Source organism: Cebus imitator, unplaced genomic scaffold (assembly GCF_001604975.1).
Source record: "Cebus imitator isolate Cc_AM_T3 unplaced genomic scaffold, Cebus_imitator-1.0 Scaffold619, whole genome shotgun sequence".
NCBI classification, from domain to species: Eukaryota; Metazoa; Chordata; class Mammalia; order Primates; family Cebidae; genus Cebus; species Cebus imitator.
Window position 1 is genome coordinate 585,326 of NW_016107934.1, and position 22,041 is coordinate 607,366.

Genomic DNA, 22,041 nt, shown 5'->3' on the forward strand with positions numbered 1-22,041 from the left:
AAGAAACATACTATATCTCCTTGTTTTGCTAAAATATAGTCTTTGAAGAACATTATCTAGACTATATAAATTTGTTCCTATGCCTAAACATTTTGCATAGTTTGGGCTGATAATCTTGTTAATACTAATAGCAGGTACCAATAATATTCTAAAACAACTATAATCCACTGAATGACAGATGACTTATTTCCTAGTATTTTCATATGTTTGGGCTTTATTAAAATTGTAAAATTGGGAGAAGTACAATTAAAATAAAATCAAAGTTCTATCACCTACAATTGTACAGAAAGTATTTTTTAAGGAATCTAACAATAAGAGTAAATGTTAATTTATTCTTTCCTAATGAAATCATCAGGAAAGCAAGTCCAGCTTGTATTCAATAAAGACTTTCCCAACATAGTAAAAATGGACACTTTGAAGCCAGACATTTCTTTTGTTGTGAGTAGAGATAGTAATAGACATGACTTTAAATTTCAAGGACCAGTTAAGAAGCAAAAGAAGTTACAGATCATTTTTGACTTGCTGTCCAATTTAAGAACACACTTCCTTAATAGTCCCTGCCATACGCTAGGCTGACATTATACCCTCCAGTACACTTTTAATCCTCTAACAACTTTACATGGCAGGTATTTCTCTCATTTCACAGATAAAGCTAAGTAACTTTACCACATCCCAGTTATGGAAAACACCTGAGTTAGTTTAGTCTTGGGTCTATCTGACTCCACAGCCCATGTTTCTAAGAGATCACCCTACAGTTAAAAAAAAAATTTTTTTAAGTGATCCATTTACATCTGTCTCCTCTAAGGAAACCATTCAGTTTCTGTCTATCCATATTAATATCTGGGAAGCAATAGTGAGCATTATGCAGCTGACAATGTAGAGGTAGGAATCAAGATATTTATAAGTATTAGAAAGTAAAAGTTCTAAAATATTTTTTCAGAGGCACATAATAAATTCCAATGTATAAAATATTCTATTACAGCAGTAAGTCGGTAAAAAAATTCTATAATTTTGCTGATTAGAGAAAAACTCATAAAAAGAGACATGATTGAGACATTTCTACTATCAGTAAGATGTAATAGCCTTATTAGAAAGGTATCTCTTTTGTTCTCTAAAAAGTGAAACTCTAGGTGAATAATAAAGATAGGCAACACCCATCATTTTAACAGGAACCAAACTTTCAAATCTGAAAACTTTATGATTTATTTAAATGCTCACTTTACCAAATGAATTGAAAGATGATCTGTATGCTTCTGTCCTTTCAAATGGCCTGACAAAATGATTGCTATAAAAAGAGGTTTGGTATTTAAGAGGATTGACAGTAACTGCTGACTTCAAACTTTTCTTTATTGAGTTTTATAATACACCTATTTAATGATTTGGTGAATCTAACAATGGTGACAACATAGTGGTATGCAAAAAATCTACTGAGGGCATGGATGGAGTCTCATGTCCACCCAGGTGTCGCCTGCATGGACAGGAGGGTATATACTGCCTGCACATGGATACACCTCACATTTGATAGGTTTTACTGTTTCTCTTATTTGGCAATTCTTCAGTATAATTACTGTGGCACAACTTATTAGGACAGTTTTCACCACATAAACAGTAGGTAGCTAAGCCCTCTTTAGAAGCCAGTTCCTCCACATCTGGCTGCATTCTAAGTGCCTACGGTAATGTTTAATACCTTAACACATTACCTAAAACAGAATATTTCTGCCATGAAGAGACACTTGGTAATTAATGGCTTTATAGTAAATGTTAAGAACAATGAAATAATAATTCATCTGTGTTATAAGAATAATAATATAGCCACAGCAGAGGCAAAACAACTGCAAATTAAACTAAGCAGGTTATAAAAGATAATATAAAACACAATATTCTAGTCTATTAACTTCATAGATCAACTTGAGCATAGAAATATTCTAAAAATACCTCCCAGAACACCTAAAAGTTGACTTCAGTAAACCTTTCTGGTATACATTAACTGAAGCCAGGTATCACATTGCGACTCTTAAAGCCCAACATGAACCAAAGTGCCTGCCTTAAATCTCACAACCTTCACATGTACTCCATTCACAGGGTCACTGATGAAGTGTTGGAAAAGCACTTGTTAGAAGACTAATACGTCTTAACAAACACCTGCTGATTCAGTGTAAGCTACAAATGAGCCAACAGCTACAGAGAAATTTTTTGTGGTTACATTTTAATTTCTCAGCTCACTAACATTTACTGATTATAGAACTAATGGTAAACTTAAAGGCACAGAGAAATCATAATTTGGAAGAATATTGCTCTCCCTGAACTCAGTCTGGGAAAAATTTCCATAGAGACCAGGAGATGTTTATCAACACGAAGTTCAGTGGAATATAGGTTAATGAAATGTGAATTCCTATAATACGAATTCATCACATGTTTACTGAGCAACTTCCATGAGCCAGACACTATTTCCAAATTTTTGGAATACAGCCATGCACAAAATAGACTTTCTAGTAAACTTTCTAGTGTAAACAAGCCCTGTAGCATCTTGAAGCGGTTGAAAGAACTACATGTATGCACTCATATCTACATACATTTATGTGTGTTTATATAGAATATCCAGTAAATGAATATTTCACACTAAAATGTATGAAGATCCTGGGAGAAATGTTATGAGCAATCCCTTTCCCCCATAGATCCACTTATTTTCCTAGGAAAACACACTTCTCTATAATAGAGATCAGAGGGAATACAGACTTCAATATAAAAATACTTAATTGATCCAACACCTTTCAGAGTAGCATTAAGTACATGAAGCCATGCCTGAACATATTCGTACTGTCCTTAACTAGTGAATTTCATAATCATTAGATTGACTGGGGAGGCTAGGGGAGGGATAGCAGGGGGTGGGGAGATTGGGGAGGGATAACATTAGGAGAAATATCTAACGTAGATGATGGGGGGATGGATACAGCAAACCACCATGGCATGTGTATACCTATTTAACAATCCTGCACAATCTGCACATGTATCCCAGAACTTAAAATATAGTAATAATAAAAAAGAAGAAACACATGGGTAACATTCATTATATACAAGGTTTTAGAGTTTGAGTCATTTCATAAATAGCTTTTAGGGAAGACTGAAATCAGAAGTGGACAAGAGTTAAAATACCTCTCAAACAATTAAATCGACAACTACAAAATTCTATCACTGCCGAATAGCATATCCTTGTCTATAAGTACACAAGTTAACTGATAAATTTTACAAAAGAATTTAAGATTGTTTTTACACAGAAGTGTTTGTTCAAAAGGTTAAAGGTTTGTTTCCTTTTGAATACATTTTTTAGATAAATCCCAAATCACTAGAAACTAAAATTATTCTAGTGACACAGAAACACATACCTACACACACAAAACAATCGTCCAAAGAAAAAACAAAAAAGTTCATTTGAGCTTGTATCAATATCCCACAAGTAAATGCGCTATTTACTTAGCACTAATCCCAAGCACCCATCCCCCGACTTACCTAATAGAAAAAGAATTATAAATTAAATCAAGCAGGTTATAAAAGACTATATATTAGAAAGAAGTACTACACAGACATTGTATTTAGGTGTCCAAGGTAGAGAATACAGTCATGGGTTCTTAGTTTCTGTTTCTGGTTGGGCCAGTAAAGCCCCTTCCTCACCCTCTTTTCTGCTTATCACTAGAGAGGGAAACTAAAACCATGGCTTCAGGCTGCTAAAGGCCTAGAACAAAACAAAACAGAACAGAACAACAACAAAATAAGGCAGCTTGAGAAAGTCAAGAATTCATTACCTATTTTAGAAGCTGATATCAGAGAAAAAAGGGGAAAAAGAAAGGGAAAAAAGAAAGAAGGCAAGTAAGGAGACAGGGCAATAATTAAGTAGATTTATCAGACTTAGGACTTCCTGACTTCTGCTGGCATTATTTCAAACACACAATCTTTTTTTTTTTTTTTCTGTTTACCGAAATCTTAAGTGTATGCCATTTCCCTGTTCGCATTCTCAACTGATTCACAAAGTAAAAGAATATTGCCTTATACAATGTGAATTGTCTGGATACAGTAAACAGAAGCAGATATAACCCCAAAGAGTAATTATCTTGTTCAAGTTAATTTTCAAATACACTCCTAATATTCCTAGATAACAACAAATACACATGGAAGTCAATTTTGACAATGATGTAATTCCTCCATTATATAAGTCACTTGAATTTTAAAGTTCTTAGACTTGATTCCTTCACCTGTAAGAATCTTATTTTCATGCATGGTGACTTCAAAGTAGAATAAATAGGAATTCAGTAATTTCAAATATCTCCCTCCTCAAAAGTATCAAAGATATTTTTAGAATCTTAGAAGACTGTAACAAGCTACGTATCTTGTTTATAGACTAAATCAACATAAAATGTATTTTTTTAAAACACTTTTACTTTGGTAAAGAAAAACAAAAATCTATGTTATAGATGAAATTGTGTGCTGCTCCAAATTCATATGTTGAAGCCAAGTCCTCAATGTGATGGCATAGGGCCTATAAAGAGAAGTAAAGGTTAAGCAAGGTCACATGGATGGGGCCCTTACCCCAAAGAACTGGTGTACTTATGAGAAGAGGAAGAGGCACTAGAGCTTGCTGCCTACACAGAGGAATGGCCATGTGAGGACACAGCAAGAAGGCAGACCTTTTTGGTGGCAGAAGCACTCATTAGAAAGTGACTTTTCCAGCACCTTAATCACTGACTTCTAGCCTCCAGAACTTTCAACTTAAAATAAGTGTCTGTTGTTTAAACCACCAAGTCTAACACTTTTTTTTTATGTGTTACAGCAACACAGATAAACTAATACAACCTCTGAAGATGAAGAGTCTATATTTTTTAAGGTGGTTTTACTCTACCAACAATCCAGGTGAATGAGCAACTAATAGTTACAAAGATACTCCATTTATAAAAAGAGAGAGCCTAGAACAATTTTAAGACTAATCCATGCCCCCAAAAAATTATTTATACATATATGTGCTATTTTAAATTAAAGTAGTCATTTTAGAATAAAAGCATAAGGTGTTGAATCAAAAGATATTACTATGTTGTACTTGATTCTGAAAGGACAAGGGGACAATGTCAATAGAGAATTTCGTTTAGACAGTGATCCCCAACAGTTTTAGCACCAGGGACTGCTTTCATGGAAGACAATTTTTCCATGGATAGTAGGGGAGGTTTGGGGGGATGGTTTGGGCATGAAACTGTCCCACCTAGGATAATCAAGCATTAGATTCTCAATAAGGAGCCTCCAACCTAGATCCCTCACATATGCAGTTCACAGTAGGGTTCCGGCTCCTATGAGAATCTAATGCTCCTGCTGCTTCTCTGATAGGAGGCAGAGCTCAGGTGGTAATGCTGCTTACTCCCTGCTCAGTACCTGCTGTGCAACCCCATTCCTAATAGGCCATGGACCAGTACCAGTCCCAGGCCCAGGGGACTGGGGATCCCTGCTTTAAGGAGTCAAATTAAATCTTCATAGTGGGGAAGAGTAACATAAAAATATTAAAATAGAAATGCTTATTTCTTCTGAAACCAAACAGTATTTGCTGTATATGAGGAAAAAAAAATTCAGTAGCACCATTTCCTGTTCTTATACCTTGTCTCAAGATTACATAGAAATAGATATTTTTGTAACTTAATGCTGACTTCATTAATATGCAGAGTAAAAGCCATAAAGTATATGAACTTTTGGCCATCACTCTGTCCTTGGGACTTCTAAATTCTCAGTGGCAAGAAGTTAATTATTAGATCATGGGACTCACCCTTTCTCTCAGCAATAAGGATAAAGCCACTTCCAATTTCCAGCAGAAGTAAAGAAGAATGCATAGGTTCTTATGCATTCAGAGCAATTTTTTAAAAACCCTTGGCAGGTGTGTGAACATATGTGTTTACAAATAAACACATTTTAGATACGCACTGTCAGATGTCTATCAGAGAGAGGTATGGTACAAGGTATCATGATTCTTGAACTTTGATCACATCTTTCCTTTTTTAAACTACTACTTCTTGAGTGCTTCTATGTGCCAGGGACTGTTTTCAGACAATTAACCCATTACCTCATTTACTTCTCACAATCTTACAAGGGAGAGATCATTATCCCTATATTACAATTAGAAAACAACATTTCAGAGAGGTCTAATATAATCACCCAATTGCTTTCAATTAAAAAGTGCCAAAACTAGGATTTCTCTGAATACAAAATCCATGTTTTGCTATAGTGTCCTGCCTTCTAACCTTATATTATATATATATTTAAAGACACAGGTGTTGATATGGTTTGGCTCTGTGTCCCAACCCAAATCTCACCTTAATTGTACTAATTCCAGTGTCATGGCATGGACCTGGTGGAAGTTAACTGAATCATGGGGGTGAGTTTTTTTTCACATGCTGTTCTTGTAATAGTGAATAAGTCTCACAAGATCAGATGGTTTTATAAAGGGAGTCCCCCTGCACATGCTCTCCTGCCTGCTGCCGTGTAAGACTTGCCTTTTCTCTTCCTTTGCCTTCCACCATGATTGTGAGGCCTCCCAGCCATATGAAATGGTGAGTCAATTAAACCACTTTCCTTTATAAATTACCCAGTCTTGGGTATGTCTTTATCAGCATCATAAGAACAGAGTAATACAGATGCCTAAGCATGTTCCTTACTCCCAGTCTTAAGGAATTATAAACTATTACAAAGCATTATTTATATACTACAGGATCTTTACATCAATCATCTTAATCCACACAAGTCTGGTCATAATGTTTTTTAATACCTGTGAGATGAATAAAACCAACATTGGCTGAGGAGCTCTATGTGCTAACAATTTTCTAGAAGATTTAAGAGATAATAATGCCAAAGTCACTGTATAGTGAATGTGACGTCAGGCACAATACCTCAGAAAACTCCTGGGATGCAATTGTTAAGCTCCCTATGGTCTGCATTCTTCATCACTAGAATGATTGCTGAAATTGAACTTAAGTAGAAAAAGGCATTTGGCTACCATTATATCCAGTACAATTAATATATTACTACTGGAAAAAGCTAAGTATCCATTTCCTCATTCTCGTTCTATATCAAATTAGACAATATCTGTCAAAGTTCTGTAACCTATTTTACATAGGTAAAAGAATTACTTTAAGTACCATATTTCCTTTCTCTAATTCTGTATGCAAATTGCAGAGGGTCTGGTTTGTGGTAATTTTTATTCATTTTAAGACTATCTATAAAACAATAATCTAAGTCTATTATACACATTAGAAACTTTTTCTAAATTTTAGGAAAAGTTGTAAGGTTCAAAACATAAGAAACTCTTGAATTGTATCCTTAAAACTTGTCACTGACAGTGTTCCACATAACAAAAGGATTCATGGTCAAATGATTTTACATGTTAACAGATTCATATACTGAAGAACTTCCTGGATCTTTAATACATTATGTGCACTCTCTAAAAAAGCAGTAGACAGTATTTTGCAAATGTAGTGAAAATATGTACTGTTTCTCCCTATCAGTTTTTCTTATCCCCTCTTACAAGGCTACTCCCTTACATGATGCAAGTTTCACCTTGTGATGTGCTCTGGCCAATTAAATATGAGAGTTAATGGCATGTGTCACTTTCAAGCAGCCTTGTTAAGAGCCATGGTTCCATCACTTTTCTCTTTCCTCTTCAGAATGTGTACATGCCAGAAAGCCTGCTCCTTCAGCTTTGGTTCAGGAATTAAGAGGACATGGAGCAGAATGGCAGGAGACTAATCAGGGACATGAACATAAATGAGAAATAAACGCTTATTGACATACACCACTAAGATTTGGAGACTCTTCTGATATTGAGATGTAATTGACTAAGTTGACTAATATGTTTCCCAGATTCACTGAACCCTGGAATCCTTTTGCCAAGTAACATCTTCTAGGATTTGTTTCCCCAATTACTCCAGGTTTTGTATGGCATCTTTTCTGTTTCTCAGTTATGACTGTACTTGAGACGAGCATATAGGTCAGCTAGAAGTATGCAGTCTTAGCCACCTGCCATTAAGCTTCCGTCTTAAATTTTATCAGCAGTTTGGATTTCTGTCAATTTCTTAGGGTCAATAAAACATTTATTGCAATAATCTGATTAACATTCAGAAATCATATCTCAGATGGCTACTTAGTGAAGTCTGCCATGGTAATCTTGGTTCATGACTTAGTTTTTCTGAACAGGTCAGATAAAGTGTACTGCTTTGCTTTTTTACTACTACAAATTTCATTTTCTTTAAACCTCACCATACTAAACTCCCTTTTTGATTAGCAAATGAGAACATACTTGAAATTTCAGTATCAATTTTTGAAAATTCCATAGTCTATACTGCTGACTCAGTAAAACCATAATTAACTGTATTCTGGCTAGCATTCTTAAATTGAGAATTTGTATTAATATTTGTAACAAGTGTGCCATAAAGGATAGCACAGTGAAGAAGAAAAACAATAATTAAATTCTAATCTTCTCACTGGCATTAAGGTTTTATTGTTGTTTAAATGCCCTATTATAAATACATATTCATGTAAATCATATGCATTTTACTATGTGTATAATCCTAGACAATGACTTTTAGGAGCCTGGTTCAGAGGCCTCATATTTATGCTCACGTCATGAAAGCAACATTCGGTGATATAGTTACCAAAAGGGGAAGGCAGACAAATAATCTAGACAGGAGTAATAAGCTACAAAATAAAGATACTTTAAAACAGAAAAGGTTTTGGATTAATCTTAATTAAAAAGTAAAGAATGAGTTCCTTTCCTGAAAACTGTAACTAAACAATATTTACTGTATGTGCTCATTTTAATTCACAACAAGTTCCTCAGTCTTATAAATCATCAGTTCACCATAAAGTATTCAGATAATAGTAAAGCCATCCCAAGTTTGATTCCCAGATTGGGAAAACTCTATTCATTTAAGTAATTATTATTAAAACTAATTTAAAAATATTATTGCCATACGCTAAAGTTAAAAAAAAATTTTACCCTAAAACATCAGCTTGAAAAAACTAACAGAAAAGGACAGTTATAGTATCTGTGAGTTTCAGAGTTTTATATAATTTGGCACATGTATATATTCTAAAATCTCAACTTTTTCCTTCATTGTGTGGTTTTCATACTTAAAATGGTTTCAAGATACAGCTACACACACCTCTATTATTTTTTAACAGGTAAGAAAAACTCCATAATGCTTTGATACTGATTCATTTTTCAATTAAAGTCAACAGCAGTACAAAAAACCGCATTTGGGGACTAGCCCAATATAATACTTATTTAGGTATATGACCTCTAAATATCTAGGGCTTCAATAAACTGACTTTCACCAATAAACACACTACTGTGGAGAAACAAATCGGAAATTTTTAAACAGCTAATTTTAAATTTTTCATTAGTTTAAAAGAAAATTTAACTTACTTGATAATGGAGGCTAAAAGTCACACCTTAAAAAAATAACAAAATTGACAAGAAAAAGAAATCCAATAATCACATTTCCTTGATTAATATGGATTATGGGGAAAAGTTGAGACCAGCTCTGACAGCACATAGTTCTTGACTGCCTCGCTGCTTCCAGGTAAGTAAGATTCACCTTCACAACAGCTCTTACCAGTCAAGTCAAGACTTTCCATTGTGATTTCAATGGAACATCAGAACTTCCAGATTCTGTGATGCAGCAGGATTCTGTGAAAAACCCATAGAAAAGTAGTTAATATGGTGAGCCAGGGAGGTCTTTCAAACAAAGCTGACACTCATTCTCTTTAGCAAAATAATCTCCAAATAAAATGAATTACTAGCCAAACAATCAATATGAAGCAAATATCCCTATATCAGTGCTAGTTACAGAAAGTGGCCTAAAGTGTTTATTGTCAACTTTAACAAAAAGACAGTCACTAAAATTATTCAATGGAAATTCTCAGATGAAGGTTACACATACTAAGAATTAATCACGGGCAATAATTTCTTGGCCTTTTGGCTATAAATAAGTGTAGAATTACAGGCAAATCCTTTGAAAAAACATGGGGTTAAATCATCATCCTGACTAATTCAAGTTGTTTTAAATGACTGGCCCAAATCAACCAGACAAACTGTGATTCAGATATTAATACCTATGATTTATCTTTTAAATATACTAAAGATAATGAAGCAAGATAGTAAAAATGAACAAACAAGAAAGCAGCCTGGAGTTAGGGGGACAAATAGAAAATAATTTTTGTTTTCTAAGGATAAAGGATGAAATAAATACAAGATCAAAATAAGCTAAAGGGTGTATGCATAAATTAAACGGAATATTTTATTTTAATAACACTGCAAATACATATCCCTAAACCATATCATTTCTGAGAATTCAAAAGTTATCATTTACATTTCTTTGTAAGACAAATTTAAGTTGCTTCAGTGGTAAAACTAAATCCATACTCAACTAAAAGAAACAATTCCCTGCTCTAGGCAGATTATGACAATATATTTCTTATCAATCTGTAAGCTACACACTGTAGAAATTGGATATCACTTACTGGCTTATGGCTCTATCAATACACTATCAATCATTTTATGACTTAGCTTAAGTTTTTCTTTCTAATAAGCCACTATGATATGGAAGAACTGGCTCTTCAAATTAAATACCAAAAATATGTAATGATTCAACTGAGTAATCATATCTAGAATTAGATGACTCAGTTACCACCCAGTGCTATTAACAAAAACAAAAGCTGAAAAGAATGAATAAAGTATTAATTGGTCTCATGTGGCTTCATACGATACTCCCCATTCATCCATATTTTTTTTTAAACAAGCGTATAGATGAAAGAATAAATCCAGATCTTTGAAGCAAACTATAAAGTACACATATGAATACTTTCAAATCAAATGCCCATGCTTTTACTACAATTTAGGAAAGCAGCATGCCAATCCCAAACACTGATAAAATAAACAGTATAAAAGTCGATTATTATCATAAAAGAGGCAACATGTAAATATTCAAAATATTTTAAAAGAATATCTCATAATACTATCACATTCACATACTTCTTTTTCATATAAATCTACAAAAGTATGCAGAAGAACCATTAAATATTATGAAATAAGCAAATATCATGAAGTAAATGACTATAAATGTCAAGTAAATAAACTGGTATAATCTAAAAACATATATCATTTGTATTGCCAAACTTAGGATAATAAAGTCTACCATTAATTTTACAGTGTGAGTTTCATTCTTACGTTGGTTTAAGGATTTACTTTTTAAGAAGTGAATGCTTGCTACCTGAGAAATAAAATACCCCATACATCCTATATACGTAGGTTCTTTCAGGAGCTGAAAGATAAACTCAGTAATCTTCATATATCCTTAGAGAGTTGTTTCTATGAATATATTCCAAAAAGTTAACCACAATTGCACTTTGTCTTGATAATCGTTCAGTAATTTATTCCCTGCGATGTAACTACCTATGGAAAAAGTACTGGAGGGGTGAGAGAGGAGATTGGCTATGCTTTGGCCAATATGGGTTTTGATGATAACGAAGGAATCATGGTAAACTTAAGAAACCAGGAAATCAGCCACAGAGCAGACATCAGTTTCAAGGCTGAAGGTCCTGCCTGTGACAGACTGCCTTTGAGTTCTCTTACAGCCAAACGTAAACACTCCAAATTTTATCTGGCTACTACAAATGGCCACATGAGTAGCCTCAGAAAAGCAGTCGCAGCATACGCTGCTCTGCATTTAAATCATTAGGATTTCACAGAGCGTTCTGATTTGATGGAAATGAGTAGTGATATGAGGTATCAGAAAGGCAGGTGGGTCAGCAGGGGGAAATGCCCTAAGTGTGACCAGAACCCTACAGAATGGTGACTGGAATGTGCCCTGAGACCAATGCCCGGGCAGATTTTCATCTGAGCCACCTGATACCTGCCTGTGTTCTCTAGGTCCCACTTTGGCTTACTATCAACCCCCACTCACCCCCACAGAGCCTTGGCTTCCTAACTCCCAGTGATTAGCTCACTGCCTCATTAGGAACTTGTCTTTCCCTTTTCAAGGCCTCTGCTTTCCACCCATGACGCTGCACCACCCCCACCCCATCCTAGCCAGCACTGATCTGGCACAGCTCAGAATTCCCTCTGAGAAACCATAACGGCAGGTGGGACAGACATCTATTAAATATAATTTGTCCCTTACAAACAGGGTGTCTGACTTGGCATGTGAAGAACCTGTCTTCTGGATGTGGCCTAAAACACCACTGAAACATCCTGAAGCAACTGGCTTTTTGGCACAGCTCTCGCACTGTCCCTTGAGGTGCTGTTCTGAAAAGCTTTTTATATTAAAAAAGGTGAGGTGCCATCTCCTACAATGAGGCAGATTCCCAATTAATGTCCAGCATAGCATTCAAAGGCACATCATGGCAAAATCCCCTAGTATGCCAAAACTGTGTTTACCCTGATGTCACTACTACCAAGTCAGTGCAGAAGGAACTCCAAGGTAACCATGTTGCCCACTTACATAGAAGAATATTTAATCCCCATGAATGACTGCTTTCCTGATGTTTTCATCAATTCTCTGGGTAATAAATTAAGCTTTAACTAACTCATTTTCATACATACCCCTAATTCAATCAAGCTCAATAAAAGTCATTCTGGACTGCAATTATTTGCTAAGGAAAAATTACATTCAAATGAAAAAAAATTGCTGGGCATGATACCATGCAAGGTACAGATGCCTCTCCATTTATGGAGTAAAAACAACAACAAAAATAGCCAAATTGCTAGAAAGGAAATAAGGATTTTTTCCTCATCCTTCTGAAAACAGAATACTCATGCTTTTATACCTAAAAAAGGTGGAGAGGTGGAGGACTGAAAAAGCAAATTTTTAAATTATTGCTTTCAACTACATTTATGCTTTCAAAGAGGTTGTATTTCTAATCTAAGAGCCAGCATGACTTCTGAGACCCAAAGCAAGTACAGGTCACAAACTAGGAGTTCTAAAACCCACTCTTCCACAAAACCTTCCGCTGGCTTCCTCCATGCCTGCAGTAGGTACTGTATTCCAATTTCTACTTTATAATGCACGTTTTCTTAAGAGATTTTTCCTACATTAAAACTACTTCTCAATCTTTATAGGAATACAATTCTTATCTTCTCCTCGACTCACTCTAATATACTACATGTTGATAAAACAAACTTAATCTCCAAGCATTTACTCCCATATAATATAATGTAGTTGTGTTTGTAGTCAAAAAATTCTTTCTTTAATTCTGTCCTCAGCATGCATAACCCTTTCCCACTCTCTATATTCTGTTATTCCCAACAGTGGCATGAGACACATTATCCAATTTATAGTACTGAAAATGGTGTTGTTATACCAACTCTTATGCAATTGCGGCCAATGAATTCCATGCCTCAGGTCACTGTTGTCCACTACAGGCTAAAGGCCTAGAAATGATAAACCCACAGGCTGATCTCTAGTTAAATCATTTGCTGAAATAAAATTCTGCATATAGAGAAAGATAGCTGCAGGAACATATATACACTCACATACACACACATATAAAATAAAGAAAGTGACAAAATAAACTATGAATAAAGACAAAACTTTTGTTAAAATCGCCCGTCTGTCTTCTACAGTTGAAGCTTAAACCACAGCTGTTTCACAGGCATTTCTGGCCAGGCACCAATATTTAACTGAAATTACGATGTCAGCTATACTGAGAATGGAAATCTCTCAAAAGAAATGCAAACCTGAATTACCTCTTTGTCACCTTCCCACCCCTACCTTGGCATTCCTCATTACCCCCAGAGCCTTTCAGTTGAGAAATATTAAATATAGTAAAAAGGCAAACATGTCTTAAGACTTCCCTAGATACTTGACAATAAACCAAAGTAACTACTAAGTAATTACAGATTTGACCCTTTGTTTGGACTCTCAGGAAATACTGGGTAGCAGGGACAGAAAACTCCAGCATTCATTGTTTCAGATGGGCCCTTTATAATGGCAGATGAAAGGTTTGCAAATCTTCAGTATTCAATATTGAACCAGATATAAAATATTTTTAAAAATTACTGGCCAGCCATGGCGGTTCATGCCTATAATCCCAGTACTTTGGAAGGCCCAGGCCGGTGGATCACTTGCACTTAGGAGTTCAAAACCAGCCCAGGCATCATGAGGAAACCCCATCTCTACTATAAATATAAAAATTAGCCAGGCATAATAGTGTGGGCCTACAGTTCCAGCTATTCAGGAGGCTGAGGCAGGGGAATCACTTAAACATGGGCGGCAGTGAGCTGAGATAGCGTCACTGCACTCCAGCCTGGGTGACAGAGTGAGATTCAGTCTCAAAAAAAAAAAAAAAAATTAACTACCACCTACCTATATGCCAACAGAATAGCAAAGCAAATGATGTAGCCTTTTACTATTTGGGAAATTACTGACCTAATACGCATTAACACTGCAAAAGCCATTACAATGGGCAGGGCGTGCTGGCTCATGCCTGTTATCCCAGCACTTTGGGAGGTCGAGGCAAGTGCTCAAGACCAGCCTCGCCAACATAGTGAAACTTCACCTCTACTAAAAACACAAAACTTAGTTGGGCATGGATGCCTGTAATCCCAGCTACTTGGGAAGCTGAGGCAGGAGAATTGCATGAACTTGGGAGGCAGAGGTTGTGGTGAGCCAAGACTGTACCACTATACTCCAGCCTGGGTGACAGAGCAAGACTCTGTCTCACCAAAAAAAAAAAAAAAAAAAAAAAGCTATTATAACAGAGTTACTGCTTTCTTAAAGCTGACGAGATCTAGTTAGGTGATCACATACACAAACACACAAAGTCAAATAATAATAGCATAGAGTATACATTAAATGTCAAAATGGTAAGCAAAGAAATTTTTTAAAGTTAGAATATACCAGGGATCTCTACACAGGATGAATAAAACTGGAACCTGAAGAACCAATGGCAGTTGGGAATACAGACAGATAGGATGGAGGAGAGTGTTAAAGGCGTAAGATGAGCAAAGGTTCAATACTAAAGCAAGCATGACTTGCTGGAAGAGACAGGAGGTATACGCAGCAGATGTGGTTGAAGCACAGGATTCACATGAGAAAGCAGGACATGAAATGTTGGCAAATGAGAAAGCAATGTCATTTGCTCTTTTTTCTCTTCATAGTTTCGTAAATACCAGAGGAATGTTAGCAGCATGCTGTTATACTAAGCATACTGGCCTTAGGTTTACCACCCTGCAATTGTGCGCCAATTCCTAAGCCTCTCTGGGCCTCTATTCCTCATCGGCAAAATAGGGATAACAATCCTTACATCTCTAATGGTTACCTTAAGAATTATTAGAAGATATTATGAATGTAAAGCATTTGGTATGCAATAAGTGCTCAATAAATGTCAGTAATCTCATTAGAGATAAAACTAAGGGGTAGAAAAGCATTTAGTAAAGTTACGTCGTGAGCACAATGAAGTTTGCCTTGACTATTCCCAACATTTGGGTGCTGAATGAATTGCTACTTCTCAAGTGGTATTTCGCCATAGACTTTAATTTAGATGGCTTTCATATATATTTAAGTCTGACAGTCTCATGTTTAACCCCACCAATTTCGATGTACATTAGCTGATTTAATAATAAGAGATATCTTATTATCATGAGCACATGCCGTATGATTTTTGCTGCAAGGACCATGGTGGAACCACGAATGTCTGCAGTTTCCATAAGTGGAGATGGAAAATGAGTAGGCATTAGTCCAGTCAGATGCCTATTTTATACTCCTATGAACTGTATCAATGAGACCTTCTCAGGTATGGGATATTGCACATTTAAGGCAACAAGAGTTTCACTTCCAGAAAGTGTATAAAAACTTGCTTGCCTGCAGCTACATCAAGAATAATGACAGGGAAGCCCTGGGATCTTTGGGAAGATTCATAAGCTCTATCATGCCACTGAGAACTAAGCTGGAAAATAAACAGTTAAAGATAACCCCAGTCCCATGAGATGCCCCTCAGAGACTGGGTTAGCTGAAGCAAACCCTGACCTACACACTTTAGGCATTAGCCTGCACCTTCAGGAAGGGGTTCTGCAAATGGAACCCACTGTGGAGAAACCTCAAGACCACTTTGTCTGTGGAGGCAAGAAAGTGCTCCCTTGGCTGCTTTCATGTCAGCAATAATTTGCGATATATAAAAAATCATTCTTAACAAAAAAAATTTAGTCCAAAGTCATTTGATAAAAAGGGAAGTCATTAATTAACAATTTATATAATTTTAAATAGAAAATATTCAGTTCCAAGAAGCAAAGGACACTTGTCTCTTATTTTCCCTTATTAATATATTAAATAATGTCATTTAACAGCATATTTTGATCAAGAATTATAAAATATTCCTTTGCTTTTTTTAGACAGGGTCTCGCTCTGTTGCCCAGGCTGGAGTGCAGTGGTGCAATCTCAGCTCACTGCAACCTCTGCTTCTTGGGCTCAGGTGATCCTTCCACCTCAGCCTCCTGAGTAGCTGGGCCTACAGGCACACACTCTACCATACCTGGCTAATTTGTGTGTGTGTGTGTATTTTTTTTTTTAAGTAAAGAAGTGGTTTCTGTGTGTGTGTGTGTGTGTGTGTGTACATATATTTTTTTGGTAGAGAAGTGGTTTCTGTATAGAAAGGTAGATATAGATATAGATGATATAGATGTGTGTGTGTATATAAATATATACATATACATGTATATATACATATTACTTTTGGTTAGAGAAGCAGTTGCTCCACGTCGCCCAGGCTGGTGTCTTGAACTCCTGAGCTCAACCAGTCTTCCCACCTTGGCCTCCCAAAATGTGGAATTACAGGCATGAGCCACTGTGCCTGGTCATATGTTACTTTTTAAAAAACAAAAAACTGCACTGTCCAGAAAAAGTACCTGTCCCTACAAGTGTGTCTAACGTATTTCTAGCAAATCGCTTATCTGCAGAAAGATTAGCTCCAGATATATTCATTGCAAGGATATTCCTGATAATGAAGACACAAAGGAGTCTGTTCAAAAGTGACCAATGACAACTATCAATATGCTCCTTTTTGAAGTAACTTGTTACAAAGCAGTTATCTTTGGGATGAATAATATCATGTGGTAGTTAGCTATTTTAAATCAGAAAAATAGGCTGGGCAACATGGCTCATTCCTATAATCCTAGCACTTTGGGAGGCCAAGGCAGGAGGATCACTTGAACTCAAAAGTTCAAGACCAGCCTGGGCAACATACTGAGAAGACCCCACCTGTACAAAATATTTAAAAATTAGCTGGGCACAGTGATGCATGCCTGTAGTCCCAGCTACTCGAGAGGTTGAAGTGGGAGGACTGCTTGAGCTCAGGAGTTTGAGACCAGCCTAGGCAATGTAGTGAGACCATACCTGTACAAAAATTTTAAAAAATTAGCCAGGCTTGGTGGCTTGCACCTGTAGTTGGTACCAGTTACTCAGAAAGCTGAGGTGGGAAGATGGCTTGAGCCTGGGAGTTCAAGGCTGCAGTGAGCCATGACTGCACCATTGCATTCCAGCCTGAGTAACAGGTGAGACCCCGTCTCAAGAAAGAAAAGGAAGGAAAGAAAGGAAAGGAAAGAAGAAAATAAAGGAAAGGAGGGAAGGAAGGAACTCCAAGAAACTTTCCTTAGAGTCCATCAGGGGAGTCCAATTACATTTCCATAACTGAAACCAAGTAAGACCCAGGAAGTTTAAGTGACTACACAAAAGGCCATTGGCTAGTTTATGACAGAGCTGTGACAACATCCCAGGTCGTCACAGCGCTTTTCTCATTACTTCACACTGCTACCCTGGTAGGACTTGATGTTTTTCCCTATCACACATCCTGTGAAATCACAGGATGACAAAATGCTGGAGGCAGATCAGAGTTTGGAGCCACTCAGTTCAACCCTTCGAGCACACAGCAAGACAGAGGCAGAGGTAGGCCAGAACCCAGGGCTACTGCCATCGTTGCTACACTTGTCCCGTACCACACTGCCCTTCTGGAAAATGATCAATCCGTTTGATGCAGCTTGTCATCCATAGGCCAGCAGGAGGCTCCAGACCAGATTACACTGCATTCCTACTCTTCCTGTGGCCCTCCATAGAAGTGTTCAGCTGGAAAGTATCATAAAACCAGGGCCTAAGTTTTTACTGTCAATGTTCAGTCAGAGAATGTCTCTGGCCTTAAAACACTTTTTCCTTTCCAGTCTGAAGGCAAAGAAAGATGTTTGTTAGCTGTAGAAGTGAGCCTGTAAAATATTTGTGTTCCTAAATATTCCTATAAATACCTTAGAATAAAAAGTTAATGTCAGTGTAGACAGCATAGACACTGTATTTTCCACTCAATTTTGCTGTGAATCTAAAACTTCTTTTAAAAAGTCTATTATTATTTTTAAGTTAATGTTAGTTTATTACATTCTAACTACATTAAAATTATATACTGACTGAAGAAGAGCAAGCCAATGCCAGTTGAGAATGTATGGTGAGTAATTCTCCTTTAATGCTCACCACACTAGAAACACCTAGTATCAATTAAAATTATGTTCTCCATTGTCTCCTACAATAACAACCCCTATACGATATAAATGCTCTACTAATAATTAATCCTCCGTAAATGCCCACTACATTAGTTACTACTGTTCCCATAGCAGTCAATATTTAAAGTAATACAAAACATTTAGTTTAGATTAAGCCAATTTAAAATAGCAAAGCAAATAATCTCCAGTTATTTCCATTGGTAGACATAAGGTTTATCCTTTGTCACTAGTTCCAGTGTAGTAACCCACAGAAATCAGGGTTATACAGCCCCAGGGACTACCAATTATAAGAACTACAAGACAAATGGCAAAAGGCTTATCCTGAAGTAGCCTAAGAGACACCTGTAATAGCCATGGTTCTTAATACTGCTAATAAGTAATTTGAAATTTTAACTTCTTATATAATTAACAAAATCAGAATTTGCCAACTTTCAAGTTAAAAAGGAGACTCATCTAGAAACTTTATTTAAATAGCAGGATACTCAGCTACAAAAGTGTATTTTCCATATTGGCTTTTCTTAAGCAGCAAATTATAGACATGTATGTTTTTGCCTGCTCATCATACAGTCCCCCATTCCTTGGTAAAAGCACTTAGATTAAAAAAAATACTCCATGTGCCTTGAATGTACATATATTTTGGGAAAAGAGTCCACGCACGGCTCCTTGAGTGGGACTGACCTAATTCTACCCGAGTTTCTGGTATAGAAATACCACCCAGGCTTGGCCACTCAGCTTATTCCATCCCTGTGAACACTGCAGCTGAGTGATGAATACATATGAAACCCGAATCATGGCAAAGCATGCAAAACAAATAATACAAAGTTTATGCTATATTATTACCAGTACCCAAAGGGGGAGGAGAAAGAGCATAGAACACTTTACAGTTTTGTTGAAATAAAAGGAAGGTGAAAATATTGAACTACATATATACTTCCTAAAAAGAAAGGAAAGAGAATATTGATTCATTTCACTCTATTTCAAATCCTAATTTCAACGACTTTATTCAAAATTTTTGGCACGTGATGATACCTACCAGTTTCTCCTCCAATTGTATTTCCTATAAAGATAAGTTTCAGGTTTCAACACAAATACTAAAAACTGGCAAATGTTAATTTGACATCTAAAACTAATTCTATGGTATTTCCAATATCTTGAAATTTGCTTATGTATGGTAGCAGTGACACATAGCCCATTTTCCATGCAATGTTATGGCCTGACACTTTTTTCTTAGATTTAGAAGAAAAAATAAAACAAAACGAAAACATGGAATCACTTGGAATATGGTGTTTTGCTTCAGTGAGAGTTATCATACATGCCTCTGGAAAAACATACCCAATTTTTGAAGAGTTAAATAAAGTAAAACATATCAATACCAAAACTACTATGAATATAATTTTCAAATAAAATCTTCATAGCTTGAACAGATGTGGTGTTTGAGTTACTTTTATAGATGTAATAGTCATAAGGAACCCAGAGTTAGGCATCGTATAATACATATAATAATTATTTTCTTCACTAGATCCCTCATATCAACTTACTTGACCCAGGTCTCTTTCATAAAAGTTGAACTTAATATATGTGATGTGGTCACATAAGAACATCACATAACCAAAAACAAACTTCAAACTACTGAGCTCTACCATTACTCAGATTCCAGACAAAGAAAATACTTGCTATAACTTAAAAGCAACAACAAAAGTATTTGTTTATTCTCTTTAGGTAAGGTGGATAGAAAGAATGGAATCATTAAATGTAAATTCAGACCTAAGATTTATTTCCAAACATTAGCTATCAACAAGGCTTAGGGTTCTGGAAATGCCAGAGCCTGCTTTGATAACAAAGGTATAAGTGAACTTCACTTATTCCACTTTCAGGGTGAACAGTAACAAGAATAATAACAATTCGGACATGGTTTATAGCCTTCAATGAATGTCAGCAGCATCAAGTTTCATATAATAAATTTTGGGGAATCTTCAAGATATTGTCTATGATATACACTTGAGTAGGCTTGAAATTTAAGGTTATTTGCTTATAGTAAAATCTACAACACAGTTCAACACTGTTGCTAAGAAAATAACTTAATTCTAATTAATGAATTAGGTCCCGCTTTGTCTCCATATTCCAGTCCTTTTTCCAAAGCTATTTTCACATGCTTGCTGAGTATTCTGTCTGGTACTAATTATACCTAGAGCTGAGAGTGGTATCTCAGATAACAGAGGTACAGGACAGGACAAATGCTGTTAAGAGGGAAACTCTAGTTTTCTCTTCTAAAGCTCTAGCATGAGAACTCAACTAATGTATACTAACAGGCGTCTGTCTAAGTTAAAAATCCCGTGGGGTAACAAAACTAGGTAGCATGTAAGAATACCCACAGACATAAGTAAGCATTGTCATCTTTATCTGTTTATATTACTGAAAGGTATCACCTATAGTCTTAAACTTACTAGCATCAAGTGGAATGAACAGAAGTCCAAAAATACAGAACAGAGAGGGGATGCCTACCTTAACTGAAAAGCATGTAAAGTGACATGCTGCAATATGAGTAAGCACTGTGAAGTAGCTGGCAAGCAGGAAGACATGAAAAAGCCCACTCTATTTGGTGCTGTCTACACCTGCTAAGAACATAAAGCCCACTGAGAGTATGGAGAGGGGCTAAGAAACCCTGTTGGGGGCAAAATGGTTGAAGGAAATGAAAATGCAACTCTGGAAAAGAAGAAGTGCTCTTTTCACATCCTTTTAGGGTCTTAAGGAAGAGATATCAGACATAATTTTGTATGGTGGTGTCAGAGTTTAAAACTAGAATCTAATAGCAGATGTTTCTAGCGGGCAGTTTTGGGGTTTCCGTATGAGGAGATTCTTTCTAACCATCATATCTGACTAAAAACGAAGTTAGCTCCTCTTGGATATTTGTGCAGGCCACTGAGGCCTTAGAGCCTAAGATTCTCATTTCAAGATTCTCTAGCTTTCAAAAAACAAAACAAATGAGAGCTGGAAACCGTGATGCCTAGAATCATTCATGTCCACAGTCACGATGCCCAGAGATGACAGCTCTATCCCCTTGATCTGCACCAAATATGCTAGTGTAGTAACATATTTTTAAAAGTTCAGGTTATATGAATTTTAAATCATGATTAATATCAGCATTAATATCAAACCCCTGTTTAAGAAACTGAGAATTGATCATATGCCAATTCCTAATTTAAAGACAGTACAGAACTTTTCATAAAATCAAAAGATTTAATAATAATGTAATTCAATTATTTATATTTAGCTTATGCTCATTTTATTGCACTAAATTGAAACTGTTAACGTAAGAAATTCAAAATAAATAGCATTATTATCTATTTTCATAGAACTGTTATTTGAAATTCAAAGCACTTACATTCAAATCTATTAAAAATTATTATAGTAATTTATATAATAAAAGTTTTTTCCCTATGTTATATATTAAGAAAACACAGCTACCAATAGCTACAGTTATA

General features: G+C 35.9%; 1 protein-coding gene across 11 annotated transcripts in view; it reads right to left on the reverse strand.

The window, feature by feature from the left end:
- The window catches only part of BBX (BBX high mobility group box domain containing), a 278,550-nt gene that overhangs the window by 148,024 nt on the left and 108,485 nt on the right, over window positions 1-22,041 (reverse strand). For all 11 annotated transcript variants that reach the window (XM_017517145.1, XM_017517135.2, XM_017517142.2 and 8 more), the window contains one exon: window positions 9,639-9,712. The gene's annotated coding sequence lies outside the window, so the exon portion shown is untranslated. The remainder of the gene's footprint in view (window positions 1-9,638; window positions 9,713-22,041) is intronic.